Genomic DNA, 20,161 nt, shown 5'->3' with positions numbered 1-20,161 from the left:
GCTTCCTGTAGCTTGTGGGGGTCTCGGGCATTTCTGTAATAGTCCTATTTCAAGTGTCCAGAGACAGAGCCTTCTGATGCCAGCCGACGAGCCGACTCCCTGCAGGGCCCAAGTGGATCAGAGCAGACTAAAGAGTTCTTTCTTCTTTCTCCATAATTTGAAAAGACACTCAACAAGCTCATCTTTCGGTTTAAATTTGGCCAACGCCTTTAGTCTCCGGATGCCTCAAATTATGGTTCCTGAGCCCAGCCGCCCGCTCTTTCATGCATAACAGATGAAGTAGAACAAAGCCACCTTTCAGATTTGACGTGACCTTCAGCTCCTCTGGGTAGATGTTGGGTTGGCTTTCCAGGAGAAGCCATCACAATTAAACCTGGCTGGGGCTTTTCAGCTGCTGTGCCTGGGACACAGGCTTGAACCCGGCCTAGCTCCACCTCCCCCTCCCCCGTGCAGCAGTCAGGGCCTTGTGCCCGACCTCAGCATGAGCAGTCTGCCTTGGCACACTAGGAGGTGGGTAGGTGGTCTTAGACTACTTAAAAAATCGAATCTTCCATTTACCTGACAATTTTATACATAGAAACATCATCTTGGTCCTGTGCACCCTACTCAACCCTCCTGCCCCACCCCCCAACTCCAACATATTCTTTTTCCCCCTTTTCCTTTTTTCCTTTTTTTGTAACCCCTGAGTCCAGTTAGTCCTGCCTGTTGAAGTGTTTGCTGGTCCTGTTGGCTTGATCTTGGGCAGGTGACCACAGCTTGGGTGAGTTCCTGAATGTGCTGTCTGTGTCCTGTCTAAATGACAGCATTTCACGGCTCTCTTCCTCCCCCCCAGCGCTTAGCATTGTCTGTGCTCCCTTTTCTGCAGTGTGCCCTGATCCTTGGGGAGGGGTGTGAGAAGGGTTGGTATAGATCCCTATCGGGCTGAGCACTCCCCAGTCACTGTCTCCGAACTTTGGCCCACTGAGTCTGTTAACAGCTAGCCGCTGCCGGTCACTGCCCAGAAGCCACCCCAGCCAAGGTTAAGGGCAGCACTGACCTGTAGGTATAAACGTAAGTGTTTGGGTGGCAGTGTGGCAATATGTCCTTTAGCAGAGCAGCAGTAAGTTCTTCCCTGGGCCTGGCACTGCCCTAACCATGGACTTTTGATCAGGTTTGTAGTGCCAGGCCTGAGTTCCCTCCTGCAGAGCAGGTCTCAAAATTGTTGGGTTATCCCCATAACATTCATGCCAGCATTGCACCAGGGGACACATTGTGCATGGTAGGTCAGTACTGTAGCGTGCAGGGTTGAGTGCTGGGTAACGCTGATGTGTTTCCTACCCCCCAGTGGCCTATATGGCTCCTTCCAGCACTGAAAGCTAGTCAGCAAGGAGGAAGTTTTTGGGTCGGAGTTTGATCTCTGTGTCATACAACCAATGTGTGTCTCATGCACTGGAATCTTACCATCTAGTTTTGGTGACCTCTGGGGCCTCCCTGACCAGTAGGTTGTAGTTAGGTATCCCATATAGTCTCACTTCTTAGATGGGGTATCTGAGAGACAGGAAAGGTAAGCAAGCTGATTGAGGCTCACATTCAGGAAGAGGTTAAGTCTGGGATTTGAACCCCAGGCTTTGTGAATCCAACACTGTTTCTGCCGCTCCGCAGACCAGCAGCACCAGCAGTGGGCAGCATGGACCACACTGGGAGCTGCTGCTGGGGCCTGACCCCACAGGCAGCATCGACAGGTGCCAACCACATAGATCTTCTATCAGCTGGGCTTCCCTTGCCTCTTCCCAGCTGGCTGCTCCCTCATGCTGCTGCTCCGGACATGCCCAATTTGGGGCTCTGCAGAACCATGTGCCCATCACAGCAGGCCCCATCTTCCCCAGTCTGCCAGCATGAGGGTATCTTACCACAGAGACAGTGAATGCCAGTGCAGGAGGACTGGAAGGGAACACTTTGTATCCACACAGTTTGAGCTGCTATAGAGACTAGGTAGTGTCAGCCTGTGTGAGGTCAAGGCACTGAGGCCCATAGAGGTTACTGCAAGCCTGAGACTCAGATCCCATGTGTTCGCTGTCCTGGAGTGGCCCTGCCTCTGCAGGTCGCTAGGAACACTCAGAGAACGTGACCTTGCTTCCTGGGAGCTCCTGCCAGAACAGCCTTGACTAAATGCCAGCACAGTACTGCCGGGGCAGCTTGGAGCTTCCAGCCAGGACAGGTGTGGGCTGGGACAAGGCCATGCTGCTGGGCAACACATCTGCCATGTCTGCTGATGACCAGCTTGGCCTTGTCTCTGCACGACAAGAGGCCTCCTAATCCAAGGGTTGGGGGACGTGGTTCCCAGAAGTCCCTGGTCACGCAGGCTTGCCTACACCAGCGTGACAATGAGGATCTGAGTTGAGCGGTGTTGCATGGGATGCCGGGGGAGTGAGGGGAGTGGTCCAGTTGGACCTCAGGAGTAGGAAGATTAGAGATACCCTCCATGGCTTGGTAGCTCTGATGTTTGGGGTCCTGTCTGAGTCACTCCATGGCCAGGTGCCCAGGCACTACCTGGCTCCATGTGGCTATGACTGAACCGTGACAGAAGGGGTAGACCTAGCCTAGGTTCCTGAGAGCCCTGTGAGATTGAGTAGCCCCAGGTCAGTGGCAGCACAGGTGTGTTGGCCACCAAGGTCCTGGTTCCACAGGCTCCCCAGCGGGCACTGGTGAGGGTTTTACTGGGTCGTCACTGCTCCCAGCTAGCGGCCTGCAACCCTTCCTGGGCTGCTTTGTTGAAACTCTGTGGGGTCTAACTCTAGATCCTGACCAAAGATCTTGCTTCCCAAAATGTCTTCAAATAAAGGTTCTAGAATCTGTGTGTGTGTGTGTGTGTGTGTGTGTGTGTGTGGTGTATGCGGGCACAAGTGTAACATGCTGTGATGCACGTGTGGAGGTCAGGGAACAACTTTGTAGTGTGTTCTGTGTACCTTTATGTGGGTTCCAGGGATTGGAGTCATGCCATTGGACTTCAGGAGACTTTTATCCGATGAGCCGTTTTGCTGCCCATTCTGGACTCTTATTGCCAGAGAGCCCTTTCGTTTACAGTCGGGAATGAAATCCTCCGTGGGCATGGGACTCACCCTACGGTTGAGAGGCATGCGGAGATGTGACCGTATTCGGAAGCCTCTTGAGCTCTTCATGGAGAGGCCACTTTACTGAAGGAAGTGAGTAGGGTAAGAAGAGTTTGGGGGAGGCCCCAGGAGAACGCTCCAGTGTGTAGGAGCATCAGCTGGCAGCCCTCTCTGGCCCATTACTGTTTGCAGCTCAAACTGCCAGTCCAGGCGCCTGGATGACTGAACCGTGGCCACACACAGGGTGAGTGGGGTGCTTTGAACCCCAAATCTGTCACTAGGTCATTGCACACATGACTCAAGTGGCCTGTATCTCTTTCCTCAATGGAGGATAGGGGTTGGTAGTCTGGTGCCAGGATTAGTGAGGAGCCACGGAATGAGCCCGAGTTAGTCTCTCAACTGTACCAGAACACCCTGCTTCGTGGCCGGCACGGTGGGCTGCTTTGTAGATGGCATAGGACAGTCTTGGGGAGACCAGGGGAAGAACCACCCAAAATATCAGAGTTGAAGTCAACCATGCCCTGTGAGCTTCTGCTGGATGCTATCCAGGTGTGCAGTCTGTCCACCCACCCTCCAAAATTGTGCCCATAGGGAAAACGAGTTGGTTGTCTGGCCTGGAAGACATTCCCTCAGGATGGTTCAGGTGGAAGATACATAAAGAATTTGCTTAGGAAGTTATGGAAGGGTAGGGTGTGTGTGTCCCCTCAGGGTTCAGACTGACGAGGCTGGAGCGGAGAACGGTTGCCAGCTAGCCACCTTGCGGTCTTCACATTGCAGAGTTGGTAGAAGCCCATGGAAGCTTCGGGCAAGAGATGGCAGGAGAATGTGTGCAGGTGTCCAGCCCCCGAGACACGGGGCCACATCGGGCGGGAAAGAGTGCAGGGACCAGGCTGCAGTCAGACACCTCCCTGGGGGTGGGGACCCAAAGAAGACCTGCTGTGTCTTCTGTCTTTTCTTTCTGTTCTTTTGAGACAGTCTCTGTAGACCTCGGCTGGCCTGGAACTCACGGAGAACCGTCTGCGTCTGTCTGCCTCCTGGTTGCTAGTAGAGGCGTGATGCACCACCATGCCGACTACAGCGTTTGCTCTTCTGTGGCTGTACTAGGTGGCTCCCGGGAGGGCTTGCGGGTTAACCCCTTGGGAGTCTGACGACTGGGGCAGTGAGGCCCAGACCATGGTCCCCAGGTGCAAAGTCTTAAAACCAAAGGCTGCCACCCATCCCCCCACCCCGTTCCCAGATTGGAACAGGACCCTCACTTCCCACTTAGGGAAGACGGAATGTTTGGGCTCTGCAATCCTAAGTGAGCCAGACTTCTGGACTTGGTGGTCCACAGGAAAGCCAGGACCTTAGCATTATGTCAAAACCAGTTAGGAGCCAAAGGGTTCTGGGTTCATATCCTACTCCTGGTCCTTGTTGTTTCCATAACCTTAGCCAAACAGTAGCTCAGTGTTCTCACCTGTAGAATGGGAACCCACCTCATACTTAAGTGTGGAGAAATAATCATCCAGCCTTCAGGCCCATCCTCTGAAGTGGGTACTGTTTCTGTCTCACAGAGGAAGCCGAGGCCCAGAGAGATCAAGACACTTGACCTGAGCCACTCAGCGGAAAAGGGGCAGGCAGCCTGAGATGCTGGATCTCAAACCTGATGGCTGATAGGGGACATTAGATCAAGGGCAGCTGTCGTTAGAGCTTAGAGAGATGGAGTGATTGCTGGGGTCACACAGCAGGAAAGGGTTAGTCCAAGGGGGAGGCCGAATGTAACTACGTCACGTTCCCTCTGACGTCTTCCTCATTCCCATCCACCTGCCGTTAAAAACCGTGAAGGCATCCCGATTGGGAGGGACACAGAAAGGCTACCCCAGGCCGGGAGACAGACAAGTCTAGGCACTCCTCTTCAGATGTCTGCATGGTCAGCAGAGCCCAGCTCCAGGCCAGGGGTCTTGAGATGTGTGGCGTGGTGTGGAGAGGGCTGTGTGGTTCCCTCAGACACAGGGATCAGGGGCCTGAGTGGGGACAGGCCAGTGTTCATCGTCCCTGGGAGACTTCCGCCTATAGCAGATAACGGAGGGGAGGCTGGACAAGAGGAGGCCTCAGCTGGACCACAGTGTCCAGCCATGATGTCCTTGTGAGGGTCGTGGTCAGACCCAGGCACCGAGTCACCCCCCAGCAGCAGGGCTCCCCACCCTACACTGCCATTGCCAGAGATCAGGACAGAGCACGTCCCGAGTGCCACTTTATCGCTATAAGTTTGTCGATTCAGCTCATTACACTTAATTAGAATTATTTAATTAGAATCTTAATAAAAGAGTAAAACAGGAAGGAGGCTGGGAGCGGAGGTGAGGAGATCCGTGCCGAGCCTGTGAAGTAGACGCAGCTGGAGAAGTGCCGCGTGGAGGAGCTGCGAGGACCTGCTTGGAAGGTTGCACAGAGCATCTGTAGCAGATGGGGGGCCACCAAGGCACAGCCCCGACCGTGGACCGGGGAGGCCCTGGACTGGGCTTCAGCTATTCTTTACCAGGTGCCAAGCCCCCAGCTAGGGGAGTGGGCATGTGGTATGGGGCCCATTTCCTGTCGTCCAGGGACACCAAGTTCGCAGACTAGAAGAGATGGTTACAGAGAGAACAGACTAGAAGACAGCTGTTTACACAGATGGTGTGGGAGGCAGAGTCACTGCACCCAGAGGTGAGGTACCTGTCCTGGCCGGAGTCCGCACAGGGATAACGACACAGAGACCTGAATGCTGAGCCATAGATAGACAAGCGGGGAGGGATTGCAGGAGGTGTGGGTGAGGATGAGAGAGGAGGAAGCAGCATTTCAGACGGAGGAGGGGCGGAACACAGGAGAGGGTTAATGCTCAGACTTGGGGCCGGGTGCCTTATGTCCGGGCTCCAGAGCAGGGAGGCTGTGGTGAGTTCCCTTAAGCTCTGTCACCCTGTCACCCCCTTTTCCTCCCCTATGGGTGAGGGTAACAATGGACTCCACCTCACAGGGCTCCTGCGTGGAGAAGCCGAGCTAATATCTGCATAGTGGGGTAGAACGGTGCGAGGCCAGGGCCAGGTGCATGGGCTGACGTTCGTGCGGAGATGTCCCTTTAAGTGGTCGGCTACACAAGCCTGAAGCTCAGAGAGAATCAGGGGAAGCTGCGGATGGGGGAGAGCCACTCAAGCAGCTGTGACAGCATTGTTGCTGTCTGTCCCTCTAGCTCATCTTATTCCTTAAAGAGCCTGAACCTGGTTCAGTGCCTTTGGCCCTTGGGGGTGGGGGTGGGGAGCAGCTCACACCATGGCGCCAGGACAGATCCCTGCTGAGACCAAGCCCACAAAGACAGAGACAAGACCTGGGTGCACAGTCAGCACAGGGTCCCCCGCCCCTCTCTCCTGGGCACAGAAGCAGTTGCTGGGCCATGCTCCCCTCAGGAAGCGCGCTGTACCCGGTGTGAATATGCCCGCCACAGCTTATTCCTGCTATAGATAGGACACCCCCGAATGGGGTAGGATGCACGCAGTCAGTCCTTATAAACCAAGAGCAGCTGACTTCAGTGCCCCCTTGATTGAAACCATCCTGACTGGAGAGCAGCAGAAATGAGAGAGAAAACTCCCAGCAGAACTGGAGGGTGTCAGGAGCCCACCTCCCTCTGGGCCTCACAGTTTCTGTTACTTTCAGCAAAATGTACCCCGCACATCACAGGGCCACAAAATGAGGGAAGGGAGACCCAGGGCTGCCCGGGCTGTGTGCCTGTGTACAGCTGGCAGAGGAAGAAGCTGTGAGCTCAGCCGCCTTTGGAATTTGTCCCCGCGAGGGATCTGACTTTGCACTGGTTTTCCACAAACCTCTCTGGCGGCGGCAGAAAAAGACAGAGAATTTTTAGCCCAGTTATATAAAGCGTTTCTCAGCCCCAGGCACAGACTGGAGCTATGGATTTGAGGGTGAGTTCTTCCCCCACCCGCCTGGTGTCAGAAGCATCAAAATCCTCCTCCCCTCCACAGGCTGTGCGGACTCAGGTCCTCTGCCCTCCAGGGTACTTTTTCCCTCCCCGATGGCCACAGGCCACCGTTTAATTAATAGAGTAAGTGTAATTTAATTAGCTCCTTCATCACCCACTACACCCTTCAGGCCATGAGATTCATGTCCTTGGATGTGTGGTGGACTTTCCCTTCTGTCCCGACTAGACCAGATCTTTGCTTCCTCAAACTTCAGGCTACTTTCTTGGTGGGAAACAGCAGAACTTATTGGAGAGACACCAACTTGCTCATGGAAACTACTGGAAAAGCTGGCTCAAGAGGAAGGTGGACTTCAGAAAAGGTTGTGGCTCCCAGTGTGGACAAGGTGCCTTATGGGAAACTGGCTTCTGTTGTGTAAGGGAATGGGGTGCTCACCGGGCATCTTAGCATGGCTACTGCCCATGAACACATCATCCCAACCTTGGCCTGTGGCACCTGCTTGTGCCGCCCTGTGGCACTGGCGTGTTCCCTGACAGGAGGGCACGTGCGTGAGTGTCAGAGGTGGAGATAAAACTGCTTCTGCCTGGCTGGGACCAATGTCGGCTTTTCACTTAAGACAGATGCACCTCCTGCCCCAGATAAGAAAGGGGGCTGGATGCTAGGCAGGAAAAAAGACTTTCCCACTGAAACGCACCCAGGAAAGCAGCCATGTTCCACCTCGCCTCCACACGGGTTATCATTTTAACAGTGTTGTCTCAGTTTAATCTTGACCGTGAACTTTTCCCGGAGCTGTCACTGGCGTGGACCTGTTTTGTGGATTGGAGAAGGGTTCTGGGTCTTTGTCACTAACAGGCTTTTGGTGACAACAGGACAGTGTTGTGCTGTTGGGCATTGCCAGCCAGGCTTCTGGAGGGGGACACTTGAACTTTGGACCAACTGCAGTTCTTCAGGGCCCAGCTGAGGCAGGCAGGGGCTGCCCAGTGCCAACACTGTGGGCCTGCTTGGCACGGGTCCCAGGACAAGAGGGAACCGTTATGGAGACAGTGGCAGCCACAGCATGCCAGTTTCTCACCAGAAGCAAGGGTGTGTCAGGAATATGAGTTTCCTGTTGCCTCAGGGTGTGGCAGTGTTGTGCCGAGGCTGGCTACCGCCCACGGTTGAGGTGGAGGGCCAACTGTGGTAAACTAGGGGCCACTGTGCTGAGTTCTGAGACCCACTCAGCCCACAACTGGCCATGCTCACAGAGCCTCCAGGTGGTGGCAAAGGTCTCCTCCATCAGACTGGCAGTCCCTGAACCTGAGGCCATCTCCCTCTCATTGGAGCTTCCCAGGGGTTGTGATGCTTCCTCCTACATATCCAGAGCTCCAGTGTACAAGCGCTCATCTCCCTCCAGGTACTGAGGATCCCAAGGATTGGAGTGTATTGACAGCCGTGGACAGTAATCTAGGATCAGACACAAAGGGCGGGGCCAGCAGAACTGGGAGGAACCGGTTTATCCAGAAGGAGGCCCTGAGAGGAGTTAGGGCCTGCTGAGGTAATCCTCCAGCGGGGGCCATTCCCCCAGACGGCCTCCCACCTCCTAGCCAGGAATACTGGGGTAACGGGAGTGAGGTGTGACCTCAGGAATGTAGTGCTCAGGGCCAGCAGAGGGTCAGCCCTGCTGGCCGAGGCTCAGCCCCGCATGTGGCTGCCAGCTCCACCCCTCGGAGGATCCTGCACTGTTCTGCCTGGATGTTTTAAGTTCTTGGCCCTGCTCCTGGCCATTGTCTCATCCGACAGAGGCTGACAGATGTGCACAGCTGGGTGGAGGCGCTCAGCAAGATCCAGCTGGCTTAGCACAAGCTGGAGCCATAGAGCTGGGCTCTGGGTTCTAGGCCAGGTCTCTGCTTTGCTTTGCTGGGTGGCCCTAGGCTTAGAGCTGTCACCCCTGTGGGTCTTAGTTTCCCACTCTGTCCAGGGGGAGGGTCCCCTCATTCTTTCCTCAGACACTGACTTGGGCTGGGCCTTCCTTGGTCTCCTGGTTTCAGTATTTGGGGTGCATGGTTTGATTCTGGGTACTCATCCCCTCAATTTTTTTTTTTTTTTTTTTTTTTTGGTTTTTCGAGACAGGGCTTCTCTCCTGGGACTCACTTGGTAGCCCAGACTGGCCTCGAACTCACAGAGATCCGCCTGCCTCTGCCTCCCGAGTGCTGGGATTAAAGGCGTGTGCCACCACTACCCGGCTCATCCCCTCTATTTTACTTTAAAAAACAATTATTTTATTTTTGTTTTTTTTTGTTTTTTTTTTTTGTTTTTTTTGAGACAGGGTTTCTCTGTGTAGCTTTGCGTCTTTCCTGGGACTCACTTGGTAGCCCAGGCTGGCCTCGAACTCACAGAGATCCGCCTGGCTCTGCCTCCCGAGTGCTGGGATTAAAGGCGTGCGCCACCACCGCCCGGCCCAATTATTTTATTTTTATTTGTGTGTTGTATGTGTGTTTATATGTGTACATGCCACATGTGTGTGAGTACCTGCAGAGGCCGGAAGAGGGTGTCTGATCCCCTGGGGCAGGAGTGACAGGTAGTTGTGAAGGCCCCGACATTGGTGCTGGGAACTGAACTGGGTCCTCTGGAAGAGAAGCAGCCACCTTTAACTGCTGAACCATCACTCTGTCCCACCCGTGACAGTCTCATTCTTTTTATTTTAGTTTCTTTTCCTCTCAAGACAGGGTTTCTTTGGTAGCTCTGTCCTGGATCTCACTCTGTAGACCAGGCTGGCCTCAAACTCACAGAGATCTGCCTGCCTCTGCCCACTGAGTGCTGGGTTTAAAGGCGTGAGCTACCACTGCCCGGCCTTATTTTATTTTTTAGATTTGCTTTATGGGTGAGTGTTTTTTCTGCGTGTATGGGTCTGTGCCGTGTTGTGTGCCTGGTGCGGGAGGCAGCCGGGAGAGTGTGTGGGTTTCTTGGAAGTGGAGTTACAGATGGTTGTGAGCTGCCATGTGGGTGCTGGGAACTGAACCCAGGTTCTCTGCTAGAGCAAGTGCCCTTAATGGCCTGAGCCTTCTCTGCAGCCCCACACCAGTCTCCAGAGGCTGAGCATGCAAGCCTGCTTGCAGGGCCTGGCTAGAAAAAGGAGCTTCAGTTCACTCCCTTGCATGCGCCCAGCTCTTCCGGTCTTTAGGCTGATGCCGGTGTCTAGCCTATACCGTCTCTCCCCCTCAGCAGCTTCCTTCAGCCTTCTTGCAAGGGCAGTTTTACGAGCAAAAAATTCCACCCATTTTTATCTTTTGCACAAATCCTTGTTTCTTCACTTTGTGTGTACGCCTGTATGGTGTGGGTGTGAGTGTGGCACACACATGTTTGTGTGTGTGAGTGTGGCTGCACAGCTGAAGGGATGTGAGCGTGGAGGTCAAAGGTTAACCGTGGATGTCAGTCTTCCCCTGACCTTGTTTGAGAGGGTTTCTTTTTGTCCGTGGATGTCAGTCTTCCCCTGACCTTGTTTGAGAGGGTTTCTTTTTGTCCTTCACCACTGTGTACCCCAGGCTAGCTGGCCTGTGAGCTCTGAGGGATTCTCCTGTCTCCACCTCCCGCCTCACTGTAGGAGTGCTGGGGTTGCAGAGGCGTACTCATGTGCCTGGCTTTGCGCGGGTCCTGGGGATTCAAACTTTGGTGCTCACCTTCGAGCAGCAAGCAGTTTACCCACCTCTTCTCCTCAGCCCCTCCCTTCACTTTTAAGGGCAGTTTCCTGGGGTGCAGACTTCTAGGGCGGTGGGTCCTTTCCTTTGCGCACTTTAAATAGCCCTTGGCGTGCCCTTCTTGCTGGCGTAGTTTTTGGGAGGTGCGACACGGTGACCTTCGCTCCATTTTCTTTGGCTTCTCTGGGGACGGTTTCCGTCACCTTTGGTTTTCCGTCGTTTGCAGTCAGTGTGCACAGGCGCAGCTTTGTTCTGTTTGCTTGTTGGGTTTTCTCTTGGCTTTTCTCTGTGGTTTGGTGTCTCACATTACCGTGAGTATCGCTCCTGGTCCTTTGTCTTTCTCGTTTCCTCCTGGTACCCCCTTCGTGTGTGTGGGACCTTCTGTTACCCCAGCATAGACACCAGAAACCCCCATAGCATCCCCACCACCACCGCTCACTACAGTAGCCAGCACTGCCCTGCTTTCTGGCTGGTGTGTGCTCATCGATCCCGGCTTGTCATGGAAATGCAATCGCGCATACTCAGTGGTGTCTCTCTCACTTAACATAGTGCCTCCCAGGCTCGGAGTGTAGATGCCTCATCCCTCCCTTCCCACCATGCCCCAGCTGGGGTAGAGCTCAGAACAGGGCCTCAAGGGCGGGGGGCTGAGCCCATCTCTCTGGTTTAGCCCTACCCGCCGCCCGGACCCCAGCTGTGGCAAGGGTCAACATGCTTGCTCACTGCAGAGCACGTGTGTACTCTCTGGGGCACTGTGGAATCCTGGCCCCCACAGGTTCTCCATATGTGTTACTCCTTAGCCGCTTCCCCCTCTCCCTTCTGCCTGCAGTTACCAGCGTGTGGCTCCTGCGTGTCCCTTGATTGCCTGGGTGACAGGAGCCCTCTTGGGTGAGTGTCAGAAGGCTGCGTGAGCTCAGCTCCTTTCCGTGACCCCTGCTGACCCTCAGCGCAAGTCAGGCCCGGGCGGGGCGGGCTGTCCCCACCTGTCCCTTCCACTCACACATCACAACACACACACAAACACACTGTTCTTAGGCTGCCCCGGGCATGGGACTGTCTGCCATACCAGCCAATAGTCCCAGGAAGGAAGTTTCTTTTTACTTTATTTGATGTGTATGAGTGTTCTGCTTGTGTGTATGTCTGTGCACCATGTGTGTGCCTGGTGCCCTGGGAGGTCAAAAGAAGGCACTGAATCTGGAGTTATGGATGGTTGTGAGCTGGGACTCAAACCCAGGTCCTCTGTAAGAAGTGTTCTTAAATGCCGAACCATCTCCAGCTCCTCATGTGTTTTTCCTGATGGCCCTCCCCTGGGATTGGCTGGGAGGAAATCTTCAGTTTCACACCTCCAAGGTACAGCCGGAATCCTAATTGGTCTTAATAAAAACCCAGAGTCAGATATGGGGTAAATGAGGAAAGATCAGAGAGACAAAGGGGCAAGCCACAGCCACCTCTTACCTCGCCAACTCCTCAGCCTGAAAGGGGTGAGCTCCTGTTCCTGGCCTTATGTTCCTGTTTCTGCCCAGCCATATCACTTCCTGTCTCTCTCTCCCTAGTGCTGGGATTAAAGGTATGTGCCACCACCATCTGGCCTCTGTGGTTAACTAGTGGCTACCTCCGAACTCTGCCTTCCAGGCAAGCTTTATTTGTTAGAGCACAAACAAAATATCACCACACCAAGGAATCTCTGTCCCTTACTCCAGTCTTCTGAGAGGGGTGGGGGGAGGGACCAACCCTCCCGGAATGAGTATCTGGCCTCAGCTGTTTGAGCTCCCACTGCCCTGATTTGGATGCTTAGCAATGTTCTTGTGCTGGGCATGGAACCCAGGGCCTAGATCCCTAATTCCCGTTTATGGGGTGTGTGTGTGTGTTGTGATGTGTGCATGTAGTGTGTGTGTGTATGGTATGTGTGTGTGTGTGGTGTGTGTGTGTATGTGGTATGTATATATGTGGTGTGTGTGTGTGTATGTATGTGGTGTGTGTGGTGTGTGTGTGTGTGTGTGTGTGTGTGTGTGTGTGTGTGTGCCTGCCAAACATAAGGCGAGTTTTCGTCCCCTCACTGGGGCGGTCTCTTGTTTCTATGTTGTATGCTCCAGGCCGGCTGGCCTGTGAGCTTCTATTTAATTTTTCCGTTTCTTCCTTCCACGTTGCTGTAGGAGCGTTGGGATTACAGATGTGCACCACTGTCTCTGGCTTTTTACGTGGGTTCTGGAGATCAAACTCAGGTGGCTGGACTTGCATAGCAAGTGTGTTTATCCACTGAGCTGTCTCCCCAGCTTGTGTTCCTTCCTTCCTTCCTTCCTTCCTTCCTTCCTTCCTTCCTTCCTTCCTTCCTTCCTTCTTCTCTCATTTTCTTTTCTTTTTCTTCCTCCTCCTCCTCCTCTTCCTTTGTCCCCTTTTTATGGTACTAGAGACTGTGCCCAGGGCCTTGTCTGAGCTAAGCAAGTATTCTACCGCTAAGCTACATCACAGCCCTGTTTCTTCATCTTAAATAGATCGACCCGACTTTCCTGTCAGACGTACGGCCTCTGGAGAATGTCACGCCTCATGTGGGCTTTGGTCTTCTGATGAATGCCCTTCTCTTCATGTCCACCTCTGCATCCTCACGATGCAGCATCCCTTCCTCCTGGAGGTTTCCCAAGCTCCTCAGACTCAGCATGCCCGTCCCCCTTCCATGAAGGAAGGAACTTGATTCTCCAGGTCTGGGGCTGTTGGCAGGTGGCCTGTCCAGGGTTTTCTGTGTCTAATGAGTCATCAGTGAACGTTGGGGTGGGAATGAAAGACTCACCCACCCCCAACTAACCCAGGACGACTCTAGCTCTTTAGCACCCCCTAGAGTCTGCCAAGATTGGCACTGGACCGGTGCAGCAGCTCACCCTTGCCCCCACCTGGTCCCCACCTTTTACTGCCCCAGAGATTGAGTGTAGGGGTCCCGCATCTGACCCCCACTTCAGATTCTGCCTTGTGTAGCTGGAGCTCATTAGGAGCACCAATGGAGAGGCATCCATAGTCACCATCCTCACCACAGAGGCCGAGCTGTGGGCGTCCATGGTCACTCTTCTCAGCATAGGTTCTCAGCAGGACTGTAGTTTCAACAGAGAGTGGAGAGCCAGATATGTCCCGGTCTCTGCGACAAGGCCCCGCCATATGCTGTTGGCTGAAGAAGGAAAGAGAACATATAGCTTCTCTAATGAACCAGAGATCTCTCAAGGGCTGGAGTGAGGAACACTGGGGAGGATGCTTGCCCAGCACCGTGGCTCATTTTATGTCATGTGACTAGGCTAAGCCTACCCAGACAGCCATTGAGCCCATTGTTACTGGGTGTGTGTCTGTGATGTTAACGTCCAGGTGAGACGAACATTTGGGTCTGCAGGTGGGCCACCAGGTAGGTGGCCTCCGTCCATCCCCAAGACCCTGAAAGAGCTGACAGGCACAGAGGATGATATCTGTGTTGTGCTGGGACATCCATCTCCTGTCCTGTAACACCAGAGCCTCCGGTACTCCAGCCTTTGGGATGGGACTGGTTAACCCCAGGAATGGCACCTGGTCACCAGGTCCATAGCTTGTAGATGCAGACAGTGGGGTTTCTCAGCTCTCACGACTGCATGCACAGGCTGAGTTCTGTGGGTCAGCATCCTCTGTAGCTGGCTCTATTGTCCAACCTTGTTCTGCCTCTCCAGAGAATCTGGGTTCACTGTGGAGGCCCAGAGCTGTGTGCTGTGGACCGTACGTCAGGCTCTTCCGGACCCGTCTCTCACCAAAGCTACTCATGCCACGAGGGAAGGACCTGAACCTGCCATGTTCCCTGCACACCCATTACTGTGGACAAACGCACGGCCAGGTCAAGGGCCAGAACGGAAGAGTGGTTTCCATAGCTGGAGCTTTGTGCAAGGCAGGATGACCGGGGAGGGACACTCCTACAAGTTTTTCCTTAGGAAAGGCAAAACCCCTCAGAGGTCTATTAATAGATCCAGTGGACAATCGGTAGCCAAGGTGAATATTAGTGTTAACAGGAAGCACTGGGGATAGGCTCTGGCGGGCTCAGACACTCAGTGGATGCTGGGTCCAGACGGAGAAAGGCTACTTCTGTTGGCTCTGGGCATATTCTCAGCCTGGGGCCTGAGCCCAACACTGCTGTTGCCCGAGGGGATCCCCAGTTCCAGCTCCCCGGTTCTTCGTGTCCCTCAAACCTATCAAACCTGTTGGCATCTCAGGCTCACCCTGACTGTGGCTGTCCTTCCTCCCCTCTCTTCCTTCTGGTCTCTGGACAAACGCCACTCCTCAGAGAGAGCTTTTCTGACCTGACCTAAAATGTCACCACCACCACTTAAAAAAAAAAAAAAAAAACAACCCTCCCACGTGCCCTTGGACTCCTGATCCTCTCACCTTAGCCCAGAAAGGTGAGGGTAGGGAGGACCTCCGCATCCGGCCAAAGTTTTAATACTCTGAAATGCTTCCCTAACTTCTTCATTATACACACAGGTGTATTTCCATTTCATTTCTTCAGTCCAACTCCTTCATTCTAGAGGGGAAGTCAGACACAATTATTTTAAAGTTTTTTTGATTTAAAAAACCCTCAAGGTTGTTTTATTTATTTCGATCTCTCCAGCACCCATATCCTTCAGGGGACACTGAGTGTGCCAGCTGAGTAAGTGAATGGCAGTGGGGCACAGTGCCTGGGCAGCTGGTTGCTTGGCAGTTTACCCACACAAAGAAATCCTGTCTCAGAAAACCAATATAGCATGGGTGGGCAAAGCTCTTAACTTGTGCTGTTTTACGTAATTTTTGTTGTTGTTGTTTCTTTTCTTTCTTTCTTTCTTTCTTTCTTTCTTTCTTTCTTTCTTTCTTTCTTTCTTTCTCTCTCTCTCTCTCTCTCTCTCTCTCTCTCTTCTTTCTTTCTTTCTTTTTCGAGACAGGGTTTCTCTGTGTAGCCCTGGCTGTCCTGGAATTCACTATGTAGACCAGGCTGGCCTCAAACTCGGTGATCTGCCTGCCTCTGCCTCCCGAGTGCTGGGATTAGAGGCGTGCGTCACCATTTGAAATAAACATGGCAGTTTAGAATGAAATGCTTGTAGCTACAGCATCCTCATTGGGTCATACACAGGCAGAAACATAAAATTAACCCCCAGGAACACAAACTATCGTACCACACCGCCTGCCTGTCAAAGGATCAGCCTAAAGTCTGCTTTCTTTAGTAGAGAGATTCATGCTCGTCAGGGAGTGTTAGACATGATGGCAGCAATGAAATGTTCTTTTGCCAGTGTGATTTTTAGAAATACTGAAGCAGAATCCCAAAGAGAGCATCTGTCTCGCAGTGTGACTCGTTGCGGCCTCAAGCTGGGTGTGGCTTCCTTTTAAGATTATTCCAGTAGGGGTTGGGGATTTAGCTCAGTGATAGAGCGCTTGCCTAACAAGCGCAAGGCCCTGGGTTCGGTCCTCAGCTCTGGAAAAAAAAAAAAAGATTATTCCAGTAACTACACGAAACCATCTTATTTGACCAGAGGTGGAACAGCAAATAGCTGTGACATTCTCGGGGGCCGGGGGCGTCTCTGAAGGGGAGCAGGGCATGGAGAGGACACCAATCAGCATAGCCAGGGAGACCTAGCAAGCCATTCACTCCAGTTCTGTTCGCTCCCTCTGCTAAGCACAGCTCTTCTCCATCCCTCCACCTACCAATGGGGCTCCCACCCCACCCCCACTGCTCTCTGGCTTACCTCCCAGCCCTGCCCAGCCCCCAACCCACTTTTCCCAGGAGCTCACCCCTCAACTTCTTCCTCACTCTCTCCACCCAATACTCTCTGGAAACTCGATATTCTTTCCTGTATGCCTTTCTGTTCACCTGCCCATCTAACCACCCAGCCAACCTTCCTTCCATCTGTCCATCCAGCCGCCCCACACACCTCATCCTCGATCCCTAATTTTTCTGTTCTTTCTAGAGCAAAACCCAGAGTCATGACCTCAATTATTTCTTTAAATAATATAATTTATTTGTGTGTGTGTACATGAATGTGTGTGTGTATGTGTGTGTGTGTGTGTGTGTGTGTGTGTGTGTGTGATGTGTCTATGTGGGTGCATGTGCCACGGCATGCATGTGGAATTCATAGGACAGTTTTGTGGAGTCGGCTCTAGGCTTCTCTCCCTGCATGGGTTCCAGGGATCAAATCCCGGTTGTGAGGGTTTTGAGTGTCTTTAACCATTGAGCCATCTCACTGGCCCCTCTCTTTCCAAGCTTCAGCCATTCCCGGATTGTCCTTTTGTGTTTCGGAGGTGAAAATCATGTTATTCTTGCTGTCCCCACCTCCCCACATTCTCCCCGCACGAGTCTTATTCTCCCATAACCTTGCAGGGTAGAGTCCTAAGTCATTAGCTGAAAGGGACATAGAGAAGGCACACCCAAAACTTCCCAGTACGAGTCGGGACAATCAAGGTCTTGGGTAGGTGATGCTCTCAGGGGCCCCCTGACTGAAGGTGCAGCCTGAACACAACATGTACTCTGGCAGCTAGTGTGGAGAACTGTTTCTTTCCCAAGGCAAATCTTCCAGCCTGGTGTGGAGGTGCAGGCCTGTGATCCCAGCTGCTTGGGAAGCTGAGGCAGGAGGATTGCAAGTTCTTGCTGAACTTCAATGGGAAGCCTGTCTCAAAATAAAAAGTAGGGGCTGGAGAGCTAGCTCAGTGATAGAGAGCTTGTCTACCATGCCTGAGGTCCTGAGTTCAATACCCAGCACCATAAAAACAAACAAATAGGGGGCCAGAGAGATGGCTTAGAGGTTAAGAGCACCGGTTGCTCTTCCAGAGGACCCTGGATCGATTCCCAGCACCCACATAGCGGCTCACAACTGCCAATAACTCCAGTTTCAGAGAGTCCAACACCTTCACACAGACATACATGCAGGCAAAACACAAATGCACATAAGAAACCAACCAACCAAATAAATAAAAAAAAAGACAGATAGACAGTAAAAAGGATGTTGGGACTACAGCTCAAGGGTAGTGTTTTTGCTAAGCACACACAGCACCTTAGGTTCAATCCCCTATACCGCAGAGAAAAGGGCATGGAAAGAGCAGCAGGGAGCTCAACACCCAGCCTTGCCTGGAGACCTTTGACCCCTCACTCCTGGCACTCTCAGGCTTCGGAGGCTTGCCAGCATCTCCTGGTGCAGCTCTGTTGGTTTTCTCCTGGCCTTTTGCCGCTGGTGAACTTGCCTTTGTGTAACCGACCACCGTGTTAGTCGGTGTCTTAGCTGCTTTTCCCGTTGTCGATAAAATGCCAACAAAAGCAACGCCAGGAGTTGCTTTGGGCTTGTACTTCCGGGGTAGAGTCTGTCATGATGGGAAGAGATGGCGTCGGGAGCCTGAGGCAGCTGGTCACATTGTGTCCGCTGTCGTGAAGCAGAGAACAGTGAATGTCTGGGCCATCTCACCTTCTCCTTTGTGTACAGTCCGGAATCTGAGCCCAGGGGATGATGCTGCCAACAGGGGGCAGGTCTTCCCAGTTGTTCTGAATACTGGCTGTGTGATCTTGGATAAATTGCTTACCCTCTCTGGGTCCCACTTTCCTAATTCTGAATGGATGTGTAAAATAATAGGAATGTCAGAGAAGACACCTGGGCTGGGATATAAAGGAAGAGAGAAAAAGGAGGAAAGAGAATTACAGGCAGAGGGAACAGCATGTGCAAAGGTCCTGTAGCAGCAAGAAGCAGAGTTAGGATCCAAAAGATGTGCCAGGACTGTGGAGGTCCCGGAGCTTGGCGTCTGGGCAGCTCCCCACTGTGCCTTCCCACCCAAGAGACTAAAAGTGAGGTGGCCCTGAAGTGAGGTACAGACACAGTTTAGGCCCTACTACAGTTTCAATATTGACTGTCCTTCAAGGTCCATGTTTGGAAGGGCTGGCACCCAGAGTGGCACCGTTGGGAGGTGGGGCCTAGTGAGGTGCATACTGCTCTTGCAGAGGACAGGAGTTTAGTTCCTAGCACCCATGTCTGGCCGCTCACAGCCTCCTGTAATGCCAGCTCCAGGGGATCGAGGACCCCTCCTAGACCCCGAGGGGTACCTGTGTGTGCACAGACCTACTTACAGACAATATGGCTACACACAATTTAAAAAATAAAAATAGCTGGGCAGTGGTGGTGCATGCCTTTGATCCCAGCACTTAGGAGGCAGAAGCAGGCGGATCTCTGTGAGTTTGAGGCCAGCCTGGTCTACAGAGTGAGATCTAGAACAGCCAGGGCTACACAGAGAAAACCTGAAAAACAAAAACAAAACAAAACAAAAATCTTAAAAAAAAAAAAAAAAGGTCTGGGCACCACATTAGTGCCTGATGCCTTCAGAGGCCAAAAGAGGGCATCAGATCCTCCAAAACTGGAATTGCAGATGGTTGTGAGCTACCATGTGGGTGCTGGGAATGGAACCCCTGTCCTCTGGAAGAGTAACAAGTGCTCTTAACCATTGAGTCATCTGTCCAGACCCGGCAATATATTTCTTTAATTAAAAAAAAAAAAAAAAAAAAGAAAAAAGGAAAAAGAGCTAGGCTGTGGTGGTGCATGCCTTTAATCTCAGCACTCAGGAGGCAGAAGCAGGTGAGTTTTGAGGCCAGCCTTGTGAGAACTCTGTGAGTTGGAGGCCAGCCTGGTCTACAGAGGGAGTTCCAGGACAGCCAGGGCTACACAGAGAAACCCTGTCTCAAATCCCAGCCCAGCCCCCCAAAAGAAAGAAAAACAGAAAGACAGACAGAGAGAAGGGGGGGAGAGAAGGAAGGAAGGAAGGAAGGAAGGAAGGAAGGAAGGAAGGAAGGAAGAAAGGAAGGAAGGAAGGAAGAAAGGAAGAAAGGGAGCCAGGAAGATGGCTCAGCCAGGCAAGGTATTGCTAGGCAAGCCTGACGACCTGAGTTGGATCCCCAAAACCTCCGAGGAGGGAGAGATAGACCCCTGACCTCCATACCCATGGTGCCCCCAATCTTACACACTAATAATAAATAAATCCGTTAAAATAGAACTCCAGCTAAGTAGAAATTTCAGGTCTATCACAGACGAGCTGTACGCAGCACCCACAGTGCCTGGGGTGCAGTTATAGTTAAAACGATCCATTGCTGATTTGAAACTAAAACTTAGCTGGACTCTGCTGTTCTCACTGGTTAAGTCTGGAAACCTCAGCAGCAAAGGCCACTGTACCTGTCCCTGAGTTGTCCTCTCTGCTGAAGCTGTTTCTCTCCAGTGGGACAGCAGGTACAGTGACCTCTCTGGCTTTTGTCCTCTGGCACAGTGGCCATGGCCTTTGGTGGAAGTGGCTACCTGAGATGAGATGGGTGTGGCCTCCCTGCCCACTGACTGCTCTCCCAACGCCTGGGGACTCATACCACAGGATAGACCCTTTGCCTTCTCGAGCTAGTGTCTTTAGGTGTCTGGGAAAGCTGATGTGCCTTGGGTTGGGAGGGGAATGGTAGAAGCCATGCATCTGTCCCTATACA

This window comes from Peromyscus eremicus, chromosome 2, assembly GCF_949786415.1.
Source record: "Peromyscus eremicus chromosome 2, PerEre_H2_v1, whole genome shotgun sequence".
In the NCBI taxonomy this organism is placed as follows: domain Eukaryota; kingdom Metazoa; phylum Chordata; class Mammalia; order Rodentia; family Cricetidae; genus Peromyscus; species Peromyscus eremicus.
Note: the sequence above shows the minus strand (reverse complement) of the source record.